This window comes from Phyllostomus discolor, chromosome 1 (assembly GCF_004126475.2).
Source record: "Phyllostomus discolor isolate MPI-MPIP mPhyDis1 chromosome 1, mPhyDis1.pri.v3, whole genome shotgun sequence".
NCBI classification, from domain to species: domain Eukaryota; kingdom Metazoa; phylum Chordata; class Mammalia; order Chiroptera; family Phyllostomidae; genus Phyllostomus; species Phyllostomus discolor.
This window is the reverse complement of record NC_040903.2, coordinates 50,208,884-50,229,073: the sequence shown is the minus strand read 5'-3', so window position 1 is coordinate 50,229,073 and position 20,190 is coordinate 50,208,884.

Genomic DNA, 20,190 nt, shown 5'->3' with positions numbered 1-20,190 from the left:
GTAATTCAATTTGGCAACAGTTATTTCTTTCATGCTCAGCAATACGCCAGGTTTTATTAGTTAGGTTACACTGGGCTGTAGTTATAAATAGTCTGAAATCGCAGTAGTTAAGTACAATAAAATTTCAGTGCTTATTTCTTTAACAGTTTAATGATATTGGTGAGGTGAGGAGGGGAAGGATAGTGGACATTCAGAGACACAATATTATTCTATCTCAATGCCTCCAAATTCAACAAGTTGCCAGAATCACTTTGGTAGAGGAAGAAAATGGTAGATTATATGTGGGAGATTTTAATGGGATGAATTTGGAAGAAATATTTACCATTGACACCCTACTCATTGTGTGAAATTTGATTACATGTCCCCAGTCTAACTTTAAGGGGACAGGAAATGTAGGGGGCAGAACAAAAAAGAAAAGAAAAATGGATATCGATGAGTATTAGTAATCTTTGCTGCACAGATAGTGCAGAAATGCAAATGGTGTAACAGCAAGTCAATTGAAAGTTAAAATCTTCTAGAATGACATCAGTGAGTTTTCATGTACAAGGATGTTTTCAAGCTTTTACTTATTTTTATATTATCAGTGGGTAAAGTTCCCTTATTAGAATAGTTAAAATTATTACTCAAACCACAAAAGAAAAATATGTTAAAATCTCCAAAATTTTAATATTACCAGCTCAACTATCATGGAGAAAAAGTAATTTGCCAACTTTAAGTATTTTAAGCTGGAAAGCAAGATAAACCCAGGTTTAATCTAAATTAATAAGTTCAACAAGAAAAAAGTACATTATAAAATTCTTGTTTCATTCAAGAAACCAGTAATACCATCCATTAACTATTTCATAGTTAAACTGCATATAAATAGTAAGTTTCAAATAAATCTGCAATAAGGAAAACTTTGTATACTTAATCTCTGTTCTGTTTATTGTACTCCACCCCAATCTTCTGAAATTTAGAAACATAAGTGATTTTTTTTAATGGCCAAGTGTGGTGAGAAAGTAGGGGAGTAGCTTACCACTTTGGGGTTGTCAAAGGAGACATCCATCCTGATACTGGAGCCTTGAGAAGAAGGACAGGAGTGTTTACCTTGATTGATTTTATCCACCATGTTTGGCCCTGACTAAGGAGCTAAACTGTTGCCCCACATCACTGCAAATCACCACATCTAACCTTGGAGCTGTGTATACTTTTTAGCCATCTTGATGGGGTTATAGATAATCCTGTTTTCTCATAGTTCATTCATGGTAAATTGAATTTAAAAACAACAAAAACTTTTATTTTATAGTTGTTTGTTTCATTATATCTGCCAAGATAGGATTGTATACTTTTGTATCACTGATGATGTAAGTAACTTGAAGGCATGTTGTTATTTAACTATGCGCCCTGTTAAATAGCCAGTTCTTAATTATTTCTTTCTATGGTAAGCAAAGGTAGCATGGATCTAACTGTCCATAGCTGGAATACTTTTAATTTAAATTTTATTTTTCAATTACAGTTTATATTCAATATTATTATGTATTAGTTTCAGGTGTATAGCATAGTGGTTAGACAATCATATACTTTACAAAGTATTCACCCTGATATTTCCAATACCCAACTGGCATCATACAGAGTTATTACAGTATTATTGACTATATTTCCTATACTGTAGTTTATATCCCCATGAATATTCTGTATCTACCAATTGTAGTTCTTAACTCATTCACCTTTTCCACTCAGCCCCCTAACATCCCTCCCCTCTGGCCACTATTAGTAAACAGCGGTAGACAGCTTAGGGTCTTGCAAGCTATGTTTTTAACTTTTAGCTCTTTACAGCTTGGTTTCAAAATTAACTTCACACAGTTCATTCAGCAAATACTTTTCAAGCATCTACTATGTGCTAGATATTTAAGGTACATATACTATGTGGTAGAATTTCAAGGTTCATCAGTGAACAAAGGAGCAAAAAATCTCAGCCTCTGTGAGGCTTATATTTAAGAAGAAAACCATATACCTAAGACAGGAGCAAATTATAGTGTATGCTAGAAGCAAGGAAAAAAGAAAATGACTACAATCAGGGGATTGGGAGGGGCAGGGAGTTGCATTTTAAATGCTACAGTGGCGTGAGTGGGCTTCACTGAGTATCTCGTCCCTATATTTCTATGCTCCCTCATTTATTTAAGAGCATCACTATTCATTCTGATACCCAAGTTAAAATCCAAAGGCTCTTAAAACTCTGTGATTTTGTTCCTTCTTTTGTATTCTTATTACTACCACCCTAAACCAGAGCCTCCTCCTCTCTCATTCATGTTATTCAACTTCTGCAGTCTCTTTGTCTTCATTTTCTGCAGTTGAAATCTCATGTTTCTCAAAGGCCAGCTCAAATTCCCCTTTGTTGGTGGAAAGTTTCCTGCTTCCTCCCAGTCACTCCAAATAAGTGTTCCCTGTTCTGCTGTCCCGTGGGATTTTGTTTATCCTCTCTTATAAGGCATCCACATTTGTACTTTCATTCCAAACAATTCTGTCTGTGATCATTACAGACATAAGACATTAAGACGTTTGACTGTAAGCACCCTGAGGACCTTCTGTTTCCCTTTGCCTCACCCTACCCTGTTTTATATCTGGCTCAATGCTTTCTGCAGAGTGGAAGCTCTGCAAGTCTTGAATTTATATTCATTTTCTTAAACTCTATTTTCTAGAAAAAGATTTTTTACTGGAGGTCAGTGCATTTGTGGTCCCATTTATAGAATTAACATGATGGATAAGAGCATTTTTAACAAGCATCTTTTAATAATTATAAATGCCAGATTTCATCAGAAGCCTAGAGCAAGTATTATCACTGTGAGACAAACTAAATGCTACATGTGTCAATATTTATACAAGCAGATTACAACAGTGTGGTCTCATCAGTTCAGCTATTGTGTCTTGTGAGCTTAACTAAATTTCAAACTCCATAAGGAACTGCATTTTCCCCTGAAGTTATTAAAGGGTAGATTTCTTTTAATTAAACTCATTTGCATGACTAAATTAGATTTAATTACTCTCATTCATTTCACTAATATCTTTCTTTGATTGGAGAAGGAGAACTTTTATAATTGATTAAAATAGGATGCTCTGGCCTTCTCCATTGTTCCTGGAAAATAGTTCCCATTTATGCTTTTAACTGACTCTAGGAGTGAAAATTTCTTTGATCTAGTTCTACCAAAACCACTCTCCATGAACTTGGAATGGACACACAGTCACTTTACCCCTCAGTTTCTCCATTGGATAAACACAGATAAGCACCAACTACAACGACATCTGTTTGGCCTGCCATGCGAAGACAAATGATGCTTTTGGTGTGAAAGTGCTGGACACATTCGCATATATTCTAAACTATTCATATTATTTAAATTACTAATGTCAGAAACTAAGGCTTTTCTTTAAATTTTACCTAAAAATGAAATCCCTCATTGCCTTTTGGGTAGTAGTCATTGTTTTTACAATTTCCAATTATCAAAATATACCACCTCATTCATTTACTCACTCTTGCCTGCATGCATTCATTTGATACTAATATTTTTTCACACAATATTACAGACATTGTGATTATCCTTGGATAGAGTGCAACAAACCCATAACAAGTCCAATAACTTCAGTAAAATATTTCTTCCTTGTGAGTGTATTCTTGAGACAAAGATATGTAGACAAATACACTTTGATAAGCACAATAATAGAATCACACACTGGGTGTGAAGGGTGGAGCCCAACTCCCTGAGGCTTCTGCTCTCTCATGGCTGCTTACCCATAAATGGACACAAGGATATACAGGCAGAGACCCGGGAAGAGAGCCTTGCCAATGCATTGCTCTACACCCCAGAGTTTCCCTTTTGCCACACTTACGATGCACATTCTTTTGTCCCTCCTCTTGTATGAAGGGTCAAGTGATGGGATTCAGAGATATCTATTTTCCCAGGGTCCCTGGCTGTTCCCTCTGACATTGCATAAGCTACATGGCTGTGGACAAATGTGCATCATTTCATGAACCCATATGAAGGTAGGTAGCTTTATTCTACCACAGTAATTCTCCCCTAGAAGGGCAGACAACGGTTTCATTACTTATGGGGATGAGAAAGATACAGACAAGGAGATATTAATTCAAGCCAAAGGTTCACTCTTCCTTTTTTACGTACAAATTATGCAACGTAATTGTTTTATGATTAACATTATTTCAGGAGCCTAACAAATACCACTTACAATGCAAATCTCCAGACTGCAGAAAGGTACCCGCAATCAGGAACGGGTGGCTGCGGGGTGGGGCAAAGCTCAGATGGAGCCAGTGGGAAAAGTCACAAGGCTCACCTCTGAACACAGTGTCCAAAAGCATGTGTGCCCACAGGGGTTTCTCCCTTTCCCCTCCCAGCAAAGGCTTCAGGAAGACTTTCTGGATCTGCTGAACATGCCCTCAAAGCAATGTGGCAATGTCTCCACATCTACCCCCCATTCCCAAGGCTTCTCTGTAAAAGGCCAGATGCTTTCATCCCTAACCAAGATAAATAAGTAAGTTTTACCATAAATAAGAGAAGATAAATCAGCATCTCTGATTTAGCTATCTGAAGGTCTTAGATGACTTTAGTATGAACCACTTTGGTAAAGCAGTAGGTGCAAGACAGGCAAGAATGGTGTGAGAAAATAGTCAGTGAATGGGATTTATCTTTCAAGAAGATTATCTGCAAAGGGCAGTGGGAAACTGGACTACCCACATGGGAATACAGGCTAGAAAGAGGGTTTCTTTTTAAGTTGAGAGAAATGACACCTACATGTATGCTGAGAGAAAGCATCATTTTCTCCTGTCCTTTATTGTTTAAATATGGTACTTTTTACTGTGCTCAGACTAGTGCAGATTGAACCAACATAAAATGCCAGGTAGATAAGAACAGTTGATAAACATGAATTAGAGGCCTGTTGGTCCCTTTTAATCACTTATATAAGTTCTAGAGATTTCTAATATTTTGATACTCCATTTTTCTTTTATATTAAAAAATAGCACACCTTGTTTTTCACCAAAATATGCATACTAAGCCATGGCAAGGCATACTCTAAGTCTTTCATCCACAACATAACACAAGTAGGAGCTAATGACTGGCTCATTCACATATTTTTAAAACAATACATCATATTTGAAAAACTTGCTTTATTACTGAACAGAAGAGTGTTTCTAACAGAAGGTTGTCATAATCCATTTTAAGATATCTGTGTTAGCTTGGGTTGAGATAATTTGATCTATTTTAATAAACTAGCTCAAAGTTTTGCATTAGTTGGTGACAGTTCTACTGATTAGATATCATCTGTCTTAACCCTTTTATTGCCATGAGCAAGGAACATCTACAGAGCCACTTAGAACATGAATTCACTTGTCAGCTTCATCTTTTTTAAAGGCAATAACAACAATTATAACAAAAAAATTTAAAAAGAAACGCAAAACATTACTTCTTATATACAGCATTCAGTGTTTAATAAATAGCCTATTACTCATTAAAAAGGAAAATCATCAAGCTTTGCACTAAATGATAATGTCCTCAGAGTCTCTTCTGAGTCTTCTAGGCTATAAACAATATCTAGCGTAGGATAAACAAAAATAAGTCATACTTGTGATAGACTACAGGGGATTAGACAATCTGTCTGCACTGAGGGTGTAGACACCTGATTAGGAAGCAGTTGGAGGTGACCTTTCCTTTCAGCCCACATTTGGGTGTCTGGCTTGGGTGTGTACAGTCGAAAAAGGCAATGTGTCATGAAAAGGAATGGAAACAAACAAATCACAATACCAAAAGGAAGAAAAAATCTCTCAAACCACACTTTCACAATCCTCTATTTATACTAGCACATTCTGGGAAAATCACTCAAAAACCTGTTACTAATCATTTAAACCTTAGGCTGTCGATATTTTTCTGCTTTGCTAGCCAAATAGTCATGTGCAGCAGCCAGAGGGTTAAAGAGCCAGATTTCCCATCCCATACTGTGGTTTTGTGTGAGCAATATGGAGGACCTCATGATCACTGCCGAGGCTCCTGTTGAACATGAAGGGCTCTATCCAGGCAAAAATATGTGCAGCCTTCTGGGCCAGATTTGCACCGGAAGGGCTTCTAAGTTGGCTGTGCGGTGGACTAAGCCATTCAAACCTGCTGTTTCACAAAGGCCAAGATGCTCCCTCTGTGTGTCTAGGTCTCCAGCCAGCAGACCATGCAAAGCTTGCCTCACCCGGGTCCAGACACTATGAGAGTCTTTGTGTTGTCTAAGAAATATAATATATAACCCACCGTAAATTAGATTATTTGGATTTTGTTAGAACAAAGCCAGAAACATTTCAATTTTCACATAGAAAAACATAAATGAAATAGAACACAAAACTAGAGTGTTTCTGGGATTTAAACTGTAGAAGATGACAGAATTTTCTATTTCTTGATTTTTAAAAAATAGCCCTGGCTGGCGTAGCTCAGTGGATTGAGTGCAGGCTGCGAACCAAAGTGTTGCAGGTTCCAGGTTCGATTCCCAGTCAGGGCACATGCCTGGGTTGCAGGCCATGACCCCCAGCAACCACACATTGATGTTTCTCTCTCTCTCTCTATCTCCCTCCCCTCCCTCTCTAAAAATAAATAAAAATAAAATCTTTAAAAATATATATATATATATATATAGTCAGTCAATTATACAGCAAATTATGTCTGCAGTGGCCTAGGCACAGTGTTTTAATTATATTATTTTAATGAAAAATTTTTGATATGTTGATTATATGTACTGTATTCAAATTCTTTAATAAATATGTCAGGAGGCTTTCACATCAAAGGAATGAGAAAATAACTCCCTTGAGATACCAGTTATACATCATTGTGCTTTGTGACCTAGAGGGCAGAATTCCTGATTTTAATTTTCTCCACCTCTGTTCCTTTGACTCATTATCATCTATACTTGATTAACAGAATAAGGACCAAAATACTGAATGTAAGCAATATTTTGTGAACAATTAGCCTTTTTCACTCATAAAAAATCAAACTTCAATTTGACAAGAAATCTGCCCACACTATCTCTTCCTATAAAGTTCCCAGTGAGACTCTAGACTTTGAAAAATCTAGTTTCTGATGAAATAAAAGGCGACAGAAACCTTAAAAACAAGCAAGAGAAAACTCAAGGTTTGTTTCAGACACAGCCCATGGCCGACGACAATTCTCATCAATACCCACGGTGACTGGGTCACTGTGACCAGGCACTTGAAGATCAGCCTTGCAGGTAAAAACACAGCCAGTGAGACATTCAATTCCTCTTTGCCATCTCCACATTTTATCCTGCTGGTTCAGAACTCTGACTGAACTAGATCGACATGTGTCACTGAGTTTCTTGCTGTCACAGTCAAAGCTCAGTGATCTAGCGGAGATGAAGTGTGACCCAGGATCAACGTAAGCCGCTGTGGATCGTCGGAGTCGGACTCAAAAACTTAGATTCCATCGTGCCCTTAGTTATCAAATGCGTTTCCTGTGAAGAAAGGACTACTGTTTAAAATGTTTGATAATCTGACAAGGCCATAAGGCTTAGTGGAATCGATGATTACACACAGATGGACGATTAACTCTCAAGGTTTAATGTTATAAAAAAAAAGTAACTGTGCTGGATTGCTACTTAATGGATTACACTGCCCATATGGAAAAGAACTATACCCTAAATATACCCAGAATGACGGAACAGGTGGCAGAATCTGGGCAAGTCTGCTTGGAATGCACAAAAGCATTCTGAATCTGCCACTGCCAGAAAAGATTTCTGGAGGAAAGAAAAAAAATAATAAAAAAACAACAGAGGAATCTTTGAAACTGTTAACTTTTCTACATTTTGGAAATATGAGTTGCAAAAATAATTAGAAAACTGAGCCCCAAATATATTTTTTCTAGCAGGTGCTTTTTTTCATATTATCTTTCAGAAAACTGAAAATCACGTTTGCTTGTGACTGAGGTAAAGTTTGATGTATGGGTTATTATTTAGCTTACTCAATAAGGGCAGAACACATAACTGCCTTGATAACAACTATATCTTCCCAAAGATATAATAGGGAGAATGACATTAAAATTATTAGCTCAAGTAAGATTTGGGAATTTATTTGGATTTCATATTCTTTAATATGAACAAACAAGAGCTGTACATGTGAAAATGGTGACAGGAAATGAACACAAGTAGAACTTACCTGTGAATAAGCAAATAATAACACAGTATGATTCCAATGAAAAATTTTTGCTGAGAGAAGGTAATTTATTTCTGGTATTTTGCTCCAGCACAGCAGGGGTTTTATTTTAAATATTAATAACCTTTCAAAAAGCAAAAGACTTTGTCTTCTGGGCATGGAAGGCCCTAGTAATTATAAACTTAGCAGGTGAGCAGGATTAGCATTTACTAAGTGCCAAGAATGAATTGTTTTATATATATATATATATAAAGCAATGTTATTTAATTCTTAATATGACCTTTAGGGTTATTTTTCATTTTGTCCTTTTACTGTTGAGGAATCTGACTGAAGGGCACTGTAGGCTTCCCAAGATTGGGACTTAAAAAAAGAGACAGGCCTTGTTCGTGTCCTTTCACACACAACCATTTTGGTCAATGCACATTCTACCATGGTCTGTCCCTGCTTCTGTGTCTCACCTCTCTTGCTTTGCACGTCTGGGCATTCTCGGCCTCCTCTTATGCCTGATGCCTTCCAGAATCCTTATGGAGCCACACTGCTCGCCATGGCTCTGTTAGGACCTTTAAAGAAACATAAAAATGGAAGAGACCATGGCACAAAACAGACCACAAAATAGTTCATTAAAAAACTAATATAAAATGAGTGTGAAAAATCTCCACAGCATTTTGTTTCCCGCACCCATAAACCTGTATTTTTTTCTTTTCTTTTTGAAATATTAAATTCTTAAAAAAACATTTTTTGTAATCTCTGCTTTGGTGATGTCTTAAGCGAATGCTTGTTGGGCTTACTGGGAAATTCATGTGAACTCTGTCCTTGGGTTCACTGAACAATTCTGGAAAATTATGAACTATCTTCATTAAATTGATTACTATATTTCTGTACATAATTTCAATGATCAATACTTTCAGATCTCTAAATCTACAGTAAAAATGGGACACACTTAAGTGTCTACACTAAAAATAATCTTGTGCAATCACACAGAATGATTGGTTACTGAGTTTACACACAGCTTCTTCTAAGCTGTCTTCGGAAAGCACGCTCTTTAGCTTTCTGTACATGAAATATTTGTACATTTTGGTTTATGTGTATTATCAAAGTAATTTTTTCCAGACTTTGTGCCTTGCCCCCCCCCCAAATTTTATCTACAATGAGAAAAAAAATAAAAAGTGGAAAGACTTCTAGTTCAGTGAGGAGAACTCCTTTCAGTTTTAATATTTTCTGTTAATTAGTTATAAACTTTACTTTTTAAAATGTTCTGGGTCTTAGTTTATCTTTTAAGATATTTATCCTGTTCATATCATAATAATTCTGAAACAAGTTAACAAATGAAATATGAAAAAATGTTTGAAAAAGTAAGAAGAGAGCCTAAGCTGCTGAAGTGATTGTGGATTATGTGCTTTCCTTCTCCATAGCATTCTGGACACAGAAGGGCCCAGTCAGCCTCTCCAAGTGATCAGTGAAGACAGTCCCTGCACAAACAGATTGTAAAGTCCTTCAGGGCAGGGGGTGTACCTTATCGTGGGGCCTCAATGAATGTTGGCTTTTATAAGGAGCCTTCAAAATATAACTGAGTGATGTAAAGGACAATGAGATACAAATACTCTGGGTAGAAAATATGCATGTAACTTCTTTTCCAGTTACACTATTAGTATAGTAGCCTTTATTATCTTGGAAATATTTTTATAGAAGATAGCGTATTTGTATCAAAGAAATCTAGATATTCGTTACTTATATATCTATCAGACTTACTCTGTAGCTACAAAGAATTCTCAAATTGATTTAGTATCAATTATAGTATTGATATTTAGGGTATTATAGTTATCAGTTCTATATGAGGTACTTCTTCTGTGCCCCAACAGAGAGCCTCCTACTTTGATGATGTGGAGTAAGGGAAATATGTTGATGGAGACTAATGGTGAATTACAAACCTTTATCCTTTTAGCAATTGATAGTTGTACTTTAATAAGATATCTAGAATTACCATTAAATCTCCTTAAAATACTTAATATTGAATCAAATTGGACATACTTTATTATGTCCTATTAGTGATGTTTAAATGGCAGGTTTATTTTATTTGTTCATTTTTGATACAATATATTTTTTGCCTGATAGATAGATACTCAATCTGGTAAAAACAGAACCAGAGACAGGGAAATAAAGAACAAACTGACAGTAGCCAGAGGGGAAGAGGGAGGGGGATAACAGGAGAAAGAAGGGGAAGGGTTGTCAAGGAACACATATAAGGGACCCATGGACAAAGATAATGGGTGGAGGAGGATTGAATGTGGGAGGTGGGGGTGGGCAGGGCAGGGGAGAGTAATGGGGGGATAATGGACACAACTGTAACTGAACAGCAATAAAACAAAGAAGAGAGAGAAAAAAAGCTTACCTTTGTAAAGAGTAACTGCCTCAAGACTGGAGATTAAGTAGGATCACTATAATTTCATACTATTTAATGCAAAGTTAATTTCATATAAATAAATAAATACATATAAATATATATATATATATATATATATATATATATATAGGCAGCCTGTGAGAATAAAGTCACCTTAATGCTAATTATGCTAATACTAAAAATAAATTGGTTGACAAAGATGTTATAATTGCCTAGATAGAAACAAACGAATTAATGTGTGTTCCTCTTGAACTCATAGCAGAATCTGTTTAAAGGCACAGTCTTCATTCTGAAATCCCAACATGTTTTGTTATGCAGGTTATATTTGTTGTTTCTAGAGAACTAATCATGATTCTAGAAATGACTCTGGTCACTTCTTGATTGATCCAATATCAGATACCATTGCTTCTCTGAAGGCTGCACAGCAGGGAAAGAGAGGTGATATTATCTACAGGACAGACTTCAAAGCCGCCGGGGAAGTAGAAGTGGTTGTTAACTGGTTTGTATCATCAAACATAAAAGGAAATAGCAAGTTTTGGAGAATATCTATAAAATGTGGAAAGGAACAAAGGGTCAGGCAAGTGGAACAGTAAGTCCAGGTTCCCTGGCACTTGTAGAATACCTTAACATTATCACGTGGCTTTCTCATCAGAAAGAGGGAAGCAAGCGTATTTGTACCATTCTGGCCACTCAGAACTCAATGTGGCAATTTAGGAATATGTGCTGTGGGGAAGATGGGGGTGGAGAGAAAGGCAAGGGTTTAAATGTATTAGCAGATAATGCTTTCGAACCCACTCGTACAGCCATCTACACCATAGCGTGATGATAAAATGAATATGGACAGGACGCGTCAGGTAAATCCCTTTGTAGAACAAGACTTTCCGGACAGACAGTATGATGGCTTCAAACCACATGCCACTAATGAAACTTAGTTTTGATTTCCCTTTTTGTTTAAGACAACAAAGGTAGACCAAAACAGAATGGTCACGACTATGTTGGAAACAACCGTAATCTGCAGCACTTGTTTTCCTCCTACCCTCCATGTAGGTGTTGCCTTACACAGGGCAGTTCTTGCCTTCTCCCCTCCGCAACCTCTATTATTCTCTCTCTACTCCAACTGTGCCCAGCTAGGCATCACTTGTCTCTTCATGCTTTGGATCTAAATCTCCTAAAAATATTCTAAAATTGCATATTTATATATCCATACATGTATATAGTTCCATGTGCACTCATCAGTGTTACACACACACAGAAAAAAAAAGAGAAGAAAGAATATCCCACACCATCAGCAACCTCCCACAACAGGACCATGAATGTCAGACTTGGGGAGCCTAATCTACCAAAACACTCCCAATTTCAGTTTCCTTTGAAGGGCAGCAATCTGTGGCTAATGACTAACGTGGCTTCCTAGTCAGGAACCTTTGGGACTATTTTGTTCAGGCATGTTTAGTCTTTTTTCTGTATATGATTTTAGAATTGCTTTAAGCTGTATGAAAGTCAGAGTCTATGGAACCTCCTTAAATAAGACTTCTCTTTGTCCAATAATCAGTTCCTATAAAATTCCATCACACTTTAATTCAAAATCTTGATTTTCCTCATCATGTGGCTCTAGTCAATCCAGTATTTCACAAGACTTTACCTGAGATGTATGTGCAATACCTTTCATTTTAATCTGAGCAATTTGTTCTAAATCCGGGGGGGCGGGGCACGTGGGGAGTGTGTTGATACAGAGAAGCAAAGACTGTAAACTATCACCTCTCTGGGGTCCACTTGTGGGCATGTTAAAGGCTTTACATGTTACAAATATTTATTTATTTATTTTTAACCAATTCTTTACTTATCTCTGAGCTTTTGGGAACAAGTTCCATAAAACTCAGGACAAAACTCTTGTACAATATTTTCTTGTGCCTCTATTGTTCATCATCAGAGGTCCTGTTGGTATCCTAAATCTAACATGCCACACAAAAAATTATGCTCTTACCAGAAAGATATTATGTAAAGTGTTATATCAATGTAATGTCACCTGTGTATTGCTATGTACCTGTATTTGAAAACAAAGAAGGATGGTCATTCCAAGACTCGTGATATGCCCAAGAGCTTGAAGGAAGAAAGGTCTTTACAGATGCCTTCAAAACCTCAATCCAATCTTACATGTACTACTTGAGACTTGTTCATTTATTTTTTTCACTGAAAGTTATTCGGTGGAGGGGCTATTTTGTCATTTTCTGGCTTATTTTTATTAGTTAAGCTATTTATTTGGAGGTCTTTAAAAATATTTTTCTTTGCCAGTTACTGATTATTAAACTGTAGTTCTCCGCTTCTGACTGCAATTACAGATGTGTCCTAGTTGGAGTGAGACCACAAGATTCCTTTCAAATGAATGCAAGAAAAACATACCACTGTAGTAGATATATCATGTAGTAGAGCAAAGTCATGCCACCTAGATAATAGAAGAAGTCTACTCAAGATAAAAATTAAACTAAACATAACTCTTGTGTTTTACTTTAAACCATTTGATGATTAGTTTAGAAAGCAAGGGGATAGACATTGAGTTGGCAATTTCATTCTTGGAGTTTTCTCTCAACATTTTAAATCACTCATGTTAGAAATAATACTGGGTAAGGTTAGCTTTGTAATGTCCCTTAGAAAATTGTTACTGCATGAGAATTTATTTATTAAGAAAATGTAAACTGTCACCTCAGGTCTCATTTATCATGTGTTTCACATAGTTCACCTTCTGATGTGAAACTATGTTTAGGCCTGGTTAAGCTCAATAGTCTTCAATATTTACCTATTTATGTATTGAATTTAACATTTAGTAAGTACATTTTTACAACATGAAATGTTCTGAAACATGGCATCTGTCTTGATATTGGGAATGCTCTATAGAGATGTAGATAACTTAGATATAGATTGAAAGATAGATTTCTAAATACAAATGCAGAAATGAATATATACAAATAAATGTGATAAGGTGATAAAACAGTGCAGGTGTTAATAGAATAGAGAGATTATTTTTAAAATGCTTTTATTTTAATACAGTTACCTCATTGTTTAATAACCATTTATTTTTAAGCCTGGCAATAAAGTTGTCATTATTCACAAACATTATGGAAACTTCAAAACAGAATTTATTCCTAGATTCTGTTCATCAGTTGAAAATATTTATTAGATTGAGTGCCAATTAATGCCTTATGTAACAGCTTCATTTTAAGAAACTCACCGAAAAATTTCCACCAAACAAACCCTAAAGCAAATCCCATCTTTCATTTTCTCATCTTGAACAAACTTTTTAAGCATTTTATACTGTATTTCATTCTCTAATTTCAGCTAATTTTAATTAGCTCTTTCTCTAAACATGGCTCGTTTCTTTTTTCTAAAAAAATAGCTATATTTTCTTTTCTACTCTCTGAAGATTAATATAAGTGCTTTACTGTTCAATAAAAAGGCCAAAATTTTCAGATTCCCCATGGAATTTTCTAACATTGCTGACTATATTATTCGAGTGTAGCTTTATGAAAAAAAAAATTTTAAATGACCAATCCCAGGAACATACTGCGAAGGGAAGGAAGAGAGAGATTGACTCTCTCTTACCATTTTTGGTAAAATTCTGTGCTAAAACTCTCTGGAGGTCGCCATTTCTCATCCATTAGAAGTCATATTACCTAATTTGAAAAGTCTATCTTATTTAGAAATTCCCAGCTTCTCTATTACTTAATGAAGCTCCTATAGCCACTTAGAAATGAATTATCTAACAAGCTATTAATAGGTTCATTCTGAACCCACCAAATAATTTCATATTCTGTCACAATTCCACCAGCCCTTGTCTCATTAAAAATGCAAATTTTAAACTCTTTGCAAGGCAAATATGTGAACCATTTTTAGTACATCAGAGTGTCCAACAGATGCTGGAAAACTAGAGATAGGTCACTGATTATAAATTAAACCTGATCTTTTCTTGAGCCGCTACTCAATTCAATGCACTGTAAAAATAACACAAAAGTGAGTAAGACAGGTTTAACTCTCAAAAGTGGAGACTCCAAAATGGTAGCATGAGATATGTTTTTTAAGAGGGATGTTTAAATAAAGTAACAGAGGGTGGTGCAGGCAGATGGAAGGGCTGCTGGAGTTAGGAGACAGACAATGAAGGGAAACTCTAGGTCATAGGTGATACGTAGGTTGGTCTTTAGGGGAGGGCAGTGGGTGAAGAATATTTCAAGTAACAGAAATGAAATGAGCAATAAAAGCAGAACAGTGCAAATGCCTAATAAGTATTTACTGAATGAAATGGTCCTAGTGACAGTCAAATCTTTTTTTTTTTATTTTTTTTTGGCAGTGTGTTGGGTTTCTCCACTTGATAGTGTCCTGAACTTTTTGAACATTGAATGTATTTTGTCACCTTTTTATAACTGATTTCTGTGGATAAAGTGAATATTTCCATATCCACCCATCTGCTAATCAGGGCACATTTTGAAATTGAGTGTAAGGAAAAAATGAAAATAAAAAAGACCATGAAGCTGTATTACATCTTGAAGTGCATTAAAATATAAAAACAAAAACTAAGAACACACTCCAAATGACTCATTTGTTTTTCAGTACTTCACAACTCAGTGACAATAACTGGCAGTATGATAATTTCACAGTGTCATCCTGATGGAACATAGGGTTCCCATAAGAACACATTTCTATCTCCTTCAACGTCACTGTTAAAATGACTTATTTGTTTCTGATTAATTAGGACCAAGTTTCTTCCTTCTTGGCATTGTGTTTTTCCTCCTGTTCAGTCTATCTGGACAGGCTAGATCTGCGTGGGCATGCACCAGTTTGTGAAATTCTGGATCAGAACTCAGTGGCTTTGCAACAGCGATAAACCCAACTTCTGGTAACTGTGAATTTGTGTTCCAAAGTGCCACAAACCACACGGTAAGATGCCACAAAAAGGAGCAGTAAGTAGGTCGGGTTTTTGGCAGTCTTCATAAAGCAGTAGCTCCAATGCTGGTTTGCTAGTGATTAAATAGAGCTGAGAAACATTTTTTTTCTTATCTTCTTTAGCAGAACAAAAAAATTCAGACAGTCTGATGGGGAGCAGAGAGGGAAAAGGAAAGCTCTTCGGAGAAGAGAAATTTAATTGCAAATGCCCTAAAATCCAGTTATTTGTGTTCAGTAAGAACAGAACCTGAATAAAAGTGAAGCACGTGCGTGCGTGTGTGTGCATATGTGTGTGTTGGGGAAAGGCTTCTGTTGGGATGTGGTGAAGGAGAGTCTTCTCTATCTTCACAATCCTGTCACAGTGCATGGTTGACTGTCAACAAAGTCTTCGGAAAGATGCCATTTACCTAATGCTTTTTATTATTATGTCAACATTAGGTAATTAGGAATACATTTGCTATTTTGGAAAAGCAAAACAATGTACTAGACTCTGGTATAACATTAAACTCCAGAAGAGGCTGAGCTTTTTCTGGCAGAAGGTTCTCCCTCTTGGAAGAATGATTGGAAGTTCGGCTTAGCACACACCAAGCACAAGTGGCATTGTCATTCAAATTTGCCTGGTGCGAAGACATACCAAACTTTCTATTTCTGACTATATATTTCAAATGCCTTACGATTCTCAATGATTAAATAATGAATATGCAATGAAGCAAAAGGCTAAGACAAAACAAAAGAGCAAACATTCGAGGGAAAGCATTAAGAAAGCTAGTTGACATGCTTTGTAAAATACCAGAACTATTACCTTTCTGAGTGTTCAGAAAAGAAATTATCTTAAAATATAACACTTTTTTCTCTCTTCATCCTAGTAAATTCAGTCAACAGGATTTAGCACTGAGAAGAAGCCCAGAAGGTCTAAAATCCTGTAAGGAAAAAAAAGTGTATTTTTAGAATTATGGTAACAGCTGCTAAGAAATGTAGTTCTATTTTGTATTTAGTCTAAGCCATCGAACAGAAACGTGTGGTACAGAAAGATAACATAGATAAGGAAAGTGGAGAGAATTATAGCAAAGTGAACATTATCTTTGGTTGTTGTTGAAAGAAAAATTGAGTCCTAAAGATGGCATTTTATCAAATAAAACTACAAATTGTATATCTAAGAGATAAAATTAGATAGCCTCTCTTTCAATCTTCCCCTTCCTTCTCCTAGCCTCCTTCTATTTCATATCTATTTTTAACTCTTTCCTAATGGAATCATAGGAAGCATTAACATAACAGGATAGATCTTATTTAAAAATCACCTCCAAATGTCCCCAAATATGCTACCACCTGTAAGTGTATGTATCTGATGACAAATAAACAATCTCCTATCAAATTCCCACATTTTAAAATAAAGATTTTTATATAAAGCTGTGATTGATTTAATAAGAGAACAGTTTTGCAAATGACTAAATGAGTTAACTATTGTTTATTTCCCGTGATGCAATTTTTGATTCAGATTTATTATTAAAGTATAGAATAAAATAAAAAGAAACAAGCATGTGTCAATTTTTTCACATATTAAAATGGTTGAGAACTCTGGATTTTGTTTCACCTATGATTGAATTTGTTTAAAAAAATAATGGCATCATGTATTTGGGAAATGGTTATCTATTATTGAACATAATATTTGTGTTGTGTTTCTAAACCTTGGGCTTCTTTTACCCTTGAAATTGGTGGCAGGGGGCAATCTTTCTAACAAAAGCATACAGACCTTTATTTCTTTGGGGAATTTTCAATCTGATTTCTATTGGGAAACAGCCTGAGGTTGGTATCAAAGTGAGATGCTATGCATGTGGTTTGTAACCTAGGGACTACTATAGAAGTTTAATGTTCTATTTCTTCAATTATACTCATAATATTGTCACTATGATTAATGACAGTAAATGAAAATTTGGGAAGGTCAATATTTTAGAAAGTTTAAGAAATCTCAAAAATGCTCATAAAAATTATTCCCTGGTCTACAATAACACATTTTAGTTGGTTCTAAACTTTCCTTTCCTAGATTTTCTTGGAAAGGCTCCATAGTTTTCTCTATAGTTGGTACACACATATAAAAGTCAGCACACCATATTTCTCTTATTCAGATCCCAGAAGATGGAACTCATCACCGTTACCAACCATTCCTCCTTCTACTCCCTTCGCAGACAGCTCAAATTCAAGTGTTTATTCTCACTCTCTGTCTCTCCCACTGTCCTTCTGGCTAACTGGCTGTTTCTCTTTCTCACTCTTAAATTCCTTTTTTTTCTCATTGTCATGTACTCCAGAGATCTGGGAGAGTATTCCTTAGAGGATCTATAAGCTGTTTTCAATCTGTTTAACACACAGCCCACCTCCACCTCCCAAGGCACAACCTATCCCAGATTTTACAATGCCATCTTTCTTTCCTATTGGCAACAGGAAAAAAGTAATTTAAAATAGTGTTGCTCATATATGGCCATAAAACATGTCTAGGAACCACTTTAGAAAGAAATATTGTGCTCAATCTGGTACCCTTGGAAAAGATGATTATGGAAAATCATTTTGCTCCTTTAAAGCTGGGACCATGTCGTACTTTCTTATATCAGCAGTGTTGATCACAAGGGTTAATACAGTGGGAGATGGTCAGGCATCTGTTACACCAAGTTTAATTTAATTTTAAATTTTTTTCAAATAGAAATTGAGCATTTTATTAATCTTTTCCTCAATAGTACTGTTTATTGAATTCCAGAACATTTCCTCCCCCAGGAAGTTACATTCTGCTATAGAGATCACCAAATACAGAATCAGAGATGGCCAGCTGATGGTCAACAATGGTCTTTTGGTTAATAATCAAAAAGTATCTGTCAAATACTGAACATTTCTATATGTCAGGAAATATTTTAAGTGTTTTGCATGTTTACCTTACTTAATCCTAAAACAAAAATATAAGGCATATAGTATTATCTATTTTACATATTAGGAAGTTCAGGCACAATAAGGATAAATAACTTGCTCAAGTTCATACAGGTAGTAAACAATAGAGCCAGTATTTGAATTAATGAAATCTGAATTAAGAGTGAAAAAGTTCAAAACTATAGCTTCTGGTTTACATGACAAATTTTATTTCCAAAATAGTAGTAATATGCATTTATAACTTCAAAAGGTTACTTAGTTTATTTAAACTCTCTTGTTCTGACCTCCATAATTTTCACAAAATATATGCAACTTAATAACATACTAAAAATAAATAACATACCTACATGCACAAAAAATCTATTTTTAGAGATATACTTTATGAATGAGATGGAGAGAAGTGGATAGAAAAAAACATTTACCATGGTAAAAAGCTTGAAAACTGAACAGTTGGTTGAGAAATCAGGCTTATTTGAAAAGAGCATATTGAAAAAATGGCTACAATTCTTCCTCTTCCAGAATCTGAGTCTTTTGCAAAATAACATTGTAGTCCCTCCATCAAGAGGACTTTATTTCTCCATCTCTTACATGTGAGCTGTCCTTTATCTTGATTTGGCCAGTAGAATGTGGTGGAAATGATGTGCCAGTTCTAAGCCTTGGTTTCAAAGGGCTTTTTATCATCACACTCTTTGCCCTTCATGCCCAGCAACTGCCACATGAGCAAGCCCTGGCTAGCCTACTGGAGGTTAAGAGAGATGCACAGTAACCCTGTTGCCTTGCCCAACAGCCAGCCACCTCCTAGAAGCAGAGCCACCAACCTGACCTGCCATCTTAACACAGATGCATGGGCAAACCCAAGCAAGATCCACCAGGCCTGGCCCAAACCAACACAACAGTCCATCTGACCCATAGCCTTGTGAAAAATAGTAAGTTATTATTGTTTTAAGCATCTATGTTTTAGAGTGATTTGTTATGGAGTAATAGATAACTGAGTCAGTGCTGCTTTTATGTGAAAATGGGCTGCTATTTTCCTGGACTGCCATAAATTTATCTCACTCATTTTTAACTGGTCAAACTTTCCTAAAAAGGGTAAAAATAGTCCTGTCTGGTGTGGCTCAGTGGATTGAGTCCAGGTCTGAGAACCATAAGGTCTCTGGTACAATTCCCAGTCAGGGCACATGCCTGGGTTGTGGGCCAGGACCCTGGTTAGGGGCATGTGAGCAGCAACCGATAGATGTATCTCTCACACATCCATGTTTTTCTCCCTCTCTTCCCCTCTCTCTAAAAATAAATAAATAAAATCTTTAAAAAGAGAGTCAAAATAAAAACAAAGTTTGTTTATATGACAAATTTCATCTTTGCTGTTTGCACCAGTGGCATTGCCCATAATGATTTGTCATGCAATTTTATTTTCAAAGCTCAAAATTAATTACAAACATGAAACAAATCATGTTGTTAAGACATACATTAAAAACAAATTACAATCTCAAAATGGATAATTTACAGCTTGGAAAATTAATTGATTAAACATAAAGTGCATAAAAATAATTGGAAAAACTGAGGAGTGAACAAGCCAATGACAATATTATATAATGAAATAAAAAACAATGAGCAAAACCAGAGCCAAAAATAAAACTCAGCACTTATAAATAAATGATAAGATCCTTGGTGGAAATAGGTTGAAATCTCAATTTGGGGACCATCACAGGGATGGGCAGACAACACAAGAAACTGAATCCTATACCTTTGGCAAAAATCAAAACAA